Genomic DNA, 10,040 nt, shown 5'->3' on the forward strand with positions numbered 1-10,040 from the left:
ATATTGCACTCCAAAGCAACAGGATATACATTCTTCTCAAGTGCTTATGGATCATTCTCTAGTTGAACATATGTAGGGTCAAAAAAACAGTCTCACTAAATTTTAAAAATTTGAAATTATACAAAGCACTTTCTTTGAACAGTGAACCTTGAAATCAATAACTGGCAAAAAACTTTAAAATTCACAAAAATAAGGAGTTTAAATAACACACTTTTAAGCAACCTATTGATTAAAGAAGAAATTGCAAGATAAATCATTAAATATCACAAAACAAATTAAAAAAGAACATCACTGTGGTGGTTAGATTCAGTTGTCAACTTGGCCAGGTGGAGGTACCTAGTTCTGTTGCTGTGGACATGAGCCAATGGTAGGTGAGCCTCATCCGTTGCTGATTTACATCTGCAGTCAGTTAGGAGGCATGCCTGCTGCAATGAATGATGTTTGACGTAATTGGCTAGTGCTTAAATGAGAGAGCACAACATAGCACATTCAAGCAGCTCAGCATTCCTCATCTCAGCACTCGCAGCTCAGCCGAGGCCTTTGGAGATGCAGAAAGAAGTCCCCCTGGGGAAAGTTGTTGGAACCCAGGGGCCTGGAGAGAAGGCCAGCAGAGACCATCCTGTGCCTTCCCACATAAGAAAAAACCTCAGTGGAAAGTTAGAACTAACAAAATAAATCCCTTTTTATTAAAAGCCAATCCGTCTCTGGTGTGTTGCATTCTGGCAGCTAGCAAACTAGAACAATCTCATACTAGAACTTATAAGATGCAGCAAAAACAGTATTCACAGGGAAATGCATATCCCTGAGTACCTACATTAAAAAGAAGAAAGAGCTAAAATCAAAGACTTAGCATACCTGCAGGAACCAGAAAAAGAATAGAAAGCTAATCTCAAAGCAATTAAATGAACACAAATTAAATTAAAAATAAATGAAATTAAGAACAAAAACACAATGGAGAGTTATCAAACCAAAGGACAGAAGGACATAGTCCATGCGCTTAGCCTGTAGTGGCACCTGTCTCCAACCATTGTGATACCTGGGCCTTTGTTCAGATGGAGAAGTTCAATACTTACTTGCGGAATACACAGTTAGTTTTGTAACAGCAATATTCTGCTCTAGAATGGATAGAGGAATCAGTAAGGTGACGGCTAGCTATGAACTGCATATTTTCTTTAGGGCTTTGTTCCTTATTTGGTTGTGCTTTCATGGTGTTTTGGTTTGCTAAAGCTGTCACAAGGTAATACATCAGAAATAGGCTGGCTCTTTACAGTGGAGATTTATTAACTTATAAGTTACAGTTCTTAGGCCTTCAAAAGTTCCCAACTTAAGGCATCAACAAGATGATACCTGGATTCCAAAGACAGGCTGCTGGCATCCAGGATATCTCTGTCACATGGGAAGACACAAGACTTGTGTCTGCTGGTCCTTCTCTCCTGGGTTTCTTTGCTATCATCTTCTGGCTTCAGAAGTTTGCTTTCTATTTTCTGTGGGTTCTTTCTTAGCTTCTCTGGTGCTTTTCTATAAACTTCTCTGGGGCTTTTTTCCTGTCTTTTATCCTTTTATAAATAACTCCAGTAAGAGAATTACAACCCCCCTTTAATGAGGTGAGTTCCATCTCAATAGAAATAATCGAATCAAAATGATCCTACTCACAGGTATGGATTCAAAGAGCATGATCTTTTCTGGGGTACATAATAGCTTCAAATCACCCATGGGATCCAAGTGATACCTTCAGACCTGGGCAGAGTTTCTTATGATCATCCAGGGGCATTCTAATGCTACAATCTACCAGTGAAGAGATGATAAAGGCCCAGGAAAACCCTCTATTGGCCAAACAGAAGAGTGGGTACTGGTGCCTTCAGTGTTCGAAAATATATATCATATACTGAAGGGTGTTTGTCTGATGAAGATAAAATCAGTTGTCATATTTGCCCTATTGTGCCTTCATTTCGAACAGTTGCTTGGGCTTGATTATGGAAAGGGGGGGGGAGCAATGAGATGGATTTCCATACCACTGATTTTTGTAAGAATCCGCAGTCCTGTAACAGTAAAGAGCATCCCAGGATGGCATTGCTTTCTTTCTCCTTTACCTTTTCATTCCTACAACAAATATTAGCAAGTGCCTTCTACATTCTAGTCATTTACTCTCTTCCTCTTTTGTGCTCATACTTTCCAAATTTTCTTTAACTTCCTTTATCCTTCTCCCTTTTTCTCAGCCTATACATCTTCTCAGTCTCAATGTTATATCTGGTAAATGGGGGTACTATTTGGGAAGGTGTTTGAAGTGAGTGGAATTAATGGAGAGTACAGTGGTTTTACATGCTTTGGGTGTCACTGTTATACCCATATCATCCAGTTTTCTATTATTTCATCACTTAAAGCATATCTAAAGAGTTTTTAATTAGTCAAGAATATTACTCAGCTTGCATTGATGAATCGTTCATCCATAGTGACTGACTTCATTTTTTTAATGTAACAGACAACTCTCTCCTTGAGGTCCTGCTATTTGGAATCTGCCTTATTGTTTATATTACCGCTGTATTGGGGAATCTAAGCCTGGTAGATCAGAGTTAGACTCTGCCTCTATACTGCCATGTACTTTTTCCTTTCTAATGTAACCTTTCTTCATGTCTGTTTCTCTTCCATCACCATACCAAAGACTTTTGCAAATTTGTTATCTAAGTCAAAGTGAAAGAGAGAATTTTAAAAGCAGCAAGAGAAAAACAATCCATCACATACAAGGGAAGCCTGCTAAGACTATGTGCAGATTTCTCAGCAGAAACCATGGAGGCAAGAAGGCAGTGGTATAATATATTTAAGATTCTAAAACAGAAAAATTGCCAACCAAAGAATTCTATATCCAGCAAAATTGCCCTAAAAAATGAGGGGGAGAAAAAATGAGGGGGAGATTAAAATATTTTCTGACAAACAATCACCGAGGGAATTTGTGACCAAGAGACTGGCTCTGCAAAAAATACTAAAAGGAACACTATAGGCAGATAAGAGAAGGCAGGAGAGAGAGAGGTCTGGAGAAGAGTGCAAAAATGAAGAATATTAGTAAAGGTCAAAAGAGAAGAAAATCAGATATGACATAAAAAATCCAAAAGGCAAAATGGCCGAAGAAAGTACTGCCTTCATAGTAATAACACTAAATGTTAATATATTAAACTCCCCAATCAAAAGACATAGACTGGCAGAATGGATTAAAACACAAGACTCATCTAAATGCTGTCTACAAAAGACTCATTTTAGACCCAAGGATAAAAATAGGTTGAAAGTAAGAGGTTGGGAAAAGATATTTCATGCAAATAACAATCAGAAAAGAGCAGGAGTAGATATACAAATATCCAACAAATTAAACTTCGAATGTAAAACAATTTAAAAAGGGAGAAACAAACAAACAAAATAAATAAAAAACAATTAAAAGAGACAAAGAAGGACACTATGTATTAATAAAAGGAACAATTAAATAAGAACACATAGTCCTAAATATTTATGCACTGAGCCAGTGTGCTCCAAAATACATGAGGCAAACACTGAAGGGAGAAATAGACCCCTCTACCATAATAGTTGGAGACTTCAGTTCCCCTCTCTCATGAATGGATAGAACATCTAAATGGAAGATCAATAAAGAAACAGAGAATTTGAATGATACGATAACTGAACTAGACTTAACAGACATTTACAGAACATCACACCCCACAACATCAGGATAAACATTTTTTTCAAGAGCTCATGGATCATTCTCAAGTATAGACCATATGTTAGGTCTCAAAGCAAGTCTCAATAAGTTAAAAAAAAAAAGGATTAAAATACTATAAAACACTTTCTTGGATAAAAATTGAATGAAGTTGGAAATCAATAACAGGCAGAGGGCCAGAAAATTCATGAATATATGGGGGATAAACAACACACTCTTAAACAACCAGTGGGTCAAGGAGGAAATTACAAGAGAAATCAGTAAATATCTTGAGGCAAATACAAATGAAAACAAAACATATAAAATGGATGGGTTGCAGCAAAGGAATATTTAGGAGGGAAATTTATTGCCTTAAATGCCTATATAAAAAAAGGAAGAGGGCAGACAACAGTGGCTCAGTGGCAGAGTTCTTGCCTGCCATGCCAGAGACCTGGTTTCATTTCCTGGTGCTTGCCCATGTAAAAAAAAAAAAAAAGAAGAAGAAGAAGAAGAAAGAGCAAAAATCAAGGGATTAACTGTTCACATGGAAAACCTAGAGAAAGAAAAACAAATTAACCCCAAAGCAACAAAAGGAAAGAAATATGAAGCTTAGAGCAGAAATAAATGAAATTGAGAACCTGAAAACAATCGAGAAAATCAACAAAACCAGAAGTTGGTTCTTTGACAAAATCAATAAAATCAATGGTCCCTCAGCCAGGTTGACAAAGAGAAAAAGAGAGAGGATGAAAATAAATAAAATCATAAATGGAAGAGGAGACATAACCACTGACCTTGCAGAAATAAAGGAGGTAATTCAATGATACAATGAGCAAATATATGCTAATAAACTAGACAATGTAGACGAAATGCACAACTTCCTAGAAAGTCTTGAGCAACCAACATTGACTTGAGAAGAAATAGATAACCTCAACAAACCAATTACAAGTAAAGAGATTGAATCAGTCATCAAGAAGCTCCCCCCCCCCCAAAAAAAGTCTAGGACCAGATGGCTTCACATATGAAGTCTACCGAGCATTCAAGAAAGAATTAGAACCAATCCTGTTCAAACGCTACAAAAAAAAAAATTGAAGAGGAGGAAAAGCTATGTAACTCATTCTGTGAAGCCAACATCACCCTCATACCAAAGAAAACAAAGATATTATGAGAAAACAAAATCACAGGCCAAACTCTTTAATGAATATAGATGCAAAAATCCTCAACAAAATTCTTGCAAATCTAATCCAGCAGCACATTAAAAGAATTATACACCATGACCAAGTGGAATTTACTCCAGGCAAAGATGGTTGAAAATAAGAAAATTAATTAACATAATACATATCAACAAATCAAAGCAGAAAAACAACATGATCATCTCTAATGGTGCAGAAAAGGCATTTGACAAAATTAAATATCCTTTTTTGATTAAAAAACCTCACAGGATAGGAATTAAGGGGAACTTCCTCAACACGATAAAGAGAATATATGAAAAATCCACAGCTAACATCACCCTCAATGGGGAAAATCGAATGCTGTCCCCTAAGATCAGGAACAAGACAAGGATGTCCACTGTCACCATTGTTATTCAATATTGGGCTAGAAGTTCTAGTCAGAGATTTTATAAAAGAAAAAGAAATAAAAGGCATAAAAATTGGAAAGGAAGAAGTAAAACTCTCATTCTTTGCAGATGTTATAACACTATATGTTGAAAATCCCCAAAAATCCATAGCAAAGCTACCAGAGCTAATAAATGAGTACAGCAAAGTGGCAGAATACCAGATCAACACCCCAAAATCAATAGTGTCTTTATACACTAGTAATGCACAATCTGAGGAGGAAATCAAGAAAAAAAATTCCATTTACAATAGCAGCCCAAAAAGTCAAATATTTAGGAATAAATTTAACTAAGGATACAAAAGACCTATGCACAGAAAACTACAAGAAATTGATAAAAGAAATCATGAAAGACCTAAATAAATGGAAGAGCATACCATGTTCATTAATTGGAAGACTAAATATATTTAAGACGTCAATTCTACCCAAATTGATTTATAGATTTAATGCAATAGCAATTAAAATTCCAAAAAGTTACTTTGCAGAAATAGAAAAACCAATAACCAAATTTGTTTGGAAGGGCAAGGTGCCTCAAATAGCTAAAAATATCTTGAGACAGAAATATGAAGTGGGAGGTCTCACACTACCTGACTCTAAAGCATATTATGAAGCTACAGTGGACAAAACACATTGGTACTGGCATAAAGACAGATATACCAACCAATGGAATCGAATAGAGTGTTCAAATATAGACCCTCTCATGTATGGATCTTTGATAAGGAAGTCAAGCCAACTCACCTGGGACAGTGAAGCCTCTTCAATAAATTGAATTTTGGACATCCATATGCAAATGAATGAAAGAAGATCCATATCTCACACCTTATACAAAAAGTAACTCAAAATGAATCAAAGACTTAAACATTAGAGCTAAGACCATAAAATTTTAGAAGAAAATGTAGTGAAATACCTTACAAAACTTGTAATAGGAACTGTTTTTTTAGATCTTACACCAAAAGCACAAACACTGAAGAAAGAAATAGATAAATGGGAGCTCCTCAAAATTAAACACTTTTGTGCATCAGAGTACTTTGTCAAGAAAGTAAAAAGACAGCTTATGCAATGGGAGACAATATTTGGAAACAACATATCAGATAAGGGTATAGTATCCAGAATATATGAACAGGTTCTCCAACTCAACAACAAAAATACAAACAACCCAATTAACAAATGGGCAAAAGCAATGAACAAACACTTCTCAGAAGAGGAAATATAAATATCTAAAAGGCACATGAAAATATGTTCAACTTCACTGGCTATTAGGGAAATGCGAATCAAAACCACAATGAGATATCATGTGACACCCACTAGAATGGCCATTGTAAAAAAAAAAAAAACAGAAAACAATAAGTGCTGGAGAAAGTAGCACATTTATTCACAGTCGGTGGGAATGTAAAATGGTACAACCACTGTGGAAGGCAGTTTGGTGGTTCCTCTGGAAGCTAAGGATAGACTTGCCATACGATCCAGCAATCCCATTGCTAGGTATCTATTCAGAGGACAAGGGGCAAGGACACAAATGGACATTTGCACACCAATGTTTATAGTAACATTATTTACAATTGTCAAGAGATGGAAACAGTCCAAATTTCCATCAATGGATGAGGGGCTAAACAAACTGTGCTATATACTTATGATGGGATATTATGCAGCTGTAAGACAGAATAATGCCTTGAAGCATGTAAAAATGTAGCTGGACCTTGAAGACATTATGCTGAGTGAGATTAGCCAGAAACAAAAGGGCAAGTACTGTATGGTCTCACTAATATGAAGTAACATTAATGAGTGAATTTGGAGAATTGAAGTTAACACAGGTCATCAGGAGATACAAATAGGATGGCGATTGGGCAAATGGTGCTGAAGGGATACAGATTGAGCAGTAGGACTGATTGTAAAAATTCAGAAATGGATAACACAATACTACCTGTTTGTAAGTTCACTGACTGAAGATGAATGTGAGAATGATAGAGGGAGAAGGGCTGGGGGCACATATGAAACGAGAAGGAAAGAGAGGATGAAGACTGACATGGCATAATTTAGGAATGCTTAGAGTGTACAATGATGGTGATTAAATATACTAATTAAAAATGCTTTTGCATGAGGGAGAACAAATGAATATCAGCATTGCAGGATGCTGAAAATAGATGGCATAAGGGAAAAAGTACAATCAATGTAAGCTAGCGTCTATAGTCAACAGTGACACTATAATATGCTGCCACTGAATGTAACAAAGGCATTATGTCAAAACTAAATGTCAATAAGCAGGGCAATTGGGAAAGGGGTGTGGATTCTGGGTGGAAGAAAAGGAAATATCTTCAGATAGAGTATGATGGCAAAAGCATGTCTATACAATTAGGCTGGGCTGTATGATGTGTGAATAAAACTGTTTAAAAATGAACAGAGAGAAACAAGTCCTGGAGAAATGTGGAAAGAGAAATGTACCTATTCACTGTCAGTAAGGAAATGAGAGGTCTAGTCCTTTGAAGGACAGTGCACTGGTTCCACAGGAGGGTAGGAGTGGGTTTGCCACGTGATCCTGAAACCCCATTGCTCAGTATATACCTGGAGGGGATGAGACTGGAGACATTAATGGACATTTGTACACTGGTGTTTATGGTGGCAGTGTTCCTGATCCACAATGAATGGAGGTGACCTAAGGGTACAATGATTGAGGAATGGAAAGGGGAACAACGGTGTATATATACAATAGACTACTGAACTTCCGCAAGAAGAAATGAAGTTGTGAGGCATGCAACTAGGTGAATGAACCTTAAGAGCTGTTTGTTGAATGAAATGTCTGGAAAAAAAGACAAAAATGTCATGTCTCAATCATATGGACTAACAATAATACAAAATTTCGGTGAACTAAAGTTGAGAGCATGGGTTATCAGGTTGGGGCTTATTGTAAAGGGTCCTAGATTGTAAGCTCTTACAACAGTCACATATATTCATGAGATGTAACTGTCAATTCTGAATTCTGAAATGCTGAACTGTTTGTAAATAACATGGTGCTTCCCAGAAACTTTGGGTACTTATGTGACACTTGAAACTCCGATTTAGAGCTCAGAAGCTATGAAAGTGAGAGTAACCCATACAGAAACTGTTTTAAAAGTTGAAAAAGGAATCAGACTTTGGCTAGAGATATGAATAATGCTGACTTGGATAAAACTAATGTATACTAGAAGACTGGATAAAGGATGATATTGTCCATATTTTAAGACCTGAACTTCTGGGTGAGACTAAAGGGTGAGATGTTTATTTGGTGTAAAATTAATATTTTGGGCAGTACATTTCCTAATTTAACTTGTATGATCAGTTTAGTTGAACACCATAAGTACATGAAATCTTGAATAGGGATTGAGATTTCGTTGATTTTTCTAGGTGTGATACCCCAATAAATCCTGGAGCAATTTGGGCAGTGAATAAAGAAGTATTTGTGGTGCCCTTTTAGGGGAATGGGTAGAAGGGTGTAAGTGTTCAACTTCCCCATCTGGAGAATTTCTGATATTCTCACAAGCAGTGAGGACAGCCAAATCAATAGGCTGAGCCCTTGATCTTGGAGTTTACTCCTATGAAACTTATTCCTGCAAAGGATAGGCTAACTTAAAGTTATGCCTAAAAGTCACCCCCCTGAGTACCTCTTTTGTTGCTCAGATATGGCCTCTCTCTCTAAGCCAACTCAGCATGTGAACTCACTGCCTTCCCTCTTACATGAGACATGACTCCCAGGGGTGTAAATCTCCCTGGAAATATGGGACAAAAAGCCTGGGATAAGCCAGGACCTGGCATCAGGAGATTGAGAAAGTTTTCTTGACAAAAAGGGGGAATAAAGAACTGAGAAAAAAAGTTTCAGTGGCTGAGAGATTTCAGAGTTGAGAGGTCATCCTGGAGGTTATTTTTATGCTTTATATAGATATCCCTTTTTTGTTTCTGGTATATTGGATTAACTAGAGGGAAGTACCTGAAACTTTTGAGCTGTGTTACAGTAGCCTTGATTCTTGAAGATAATTGTATAATGATACAGCTTTTACAATGTGAATGTGTGATTGTGAGAACCATGTGTCGATGCTTCTTATATCCAGGGTATGGACAGATGAGTAAAAAATGTGGTAAAGGTAAATAAATAATAAGGGGAAAAGGGTAAAATAAATTGGGTAGATGGAGACATCAGTGGTCAATGAAAGGGAGGGGTAAGGTGTATAGCAGTGAGGCAAATGTTCTAAAAAATGATCATGGTGAGTAATACACAGCGATGTGATGATACTGTGTGCCATTGTTTGTGCGCCATGTATAGAAAGTATGTGTGTGAAAATTTTTCTCAATAAAAAAATTTTAAAAATTATACATAAAAAAATGATATTTAAGTTGCAGGCTGTTACTTTTCTTGGATGTGTGACTCAAATGGGTTTGTTAATAATACTTGCCACTGCTGAATGCAATGTTTTGGCTTCCATTACCTATGACTAGTATGCTGCCATCTGTCACCCCTATTCTACCACGTTACCATGGTAGAGACAACAGGGTCTGTTGTCTTTCCTTGGTACAAGGGTGTTACTTTGGTGGGCTAGTTAACATGGCTTCTATGACAATTTCCATCATATATCTATCATTCTGCCTGCCACATGTCTTTCCTCACTTCTTCTGTAACAGTCCCCCACTGTTGGCATTGGCATGCTCAGACCCCTGGGTCACTCAGATCTTGGTCTTTTGGTGTGGAGGATTCACCCTGGTCACATCCATTGTGGTGATCTTT

Source organism: Tamandua tetradactyla, chromosome X (genome assembly GCF_023851605.1).
Source record: "Tamandua tetradactyla isolate mTamTet1 chromosome X, mTamTet1.pri, whole genome shotgun sequence".
In the NCBI taxonomy this organism is placed as follows: Eukaryota; Metazoa; Chordata; class Mammalia; order Pilosa; family Myrmecophagidae; genus Tamandua; species Tamandua tetradactyla.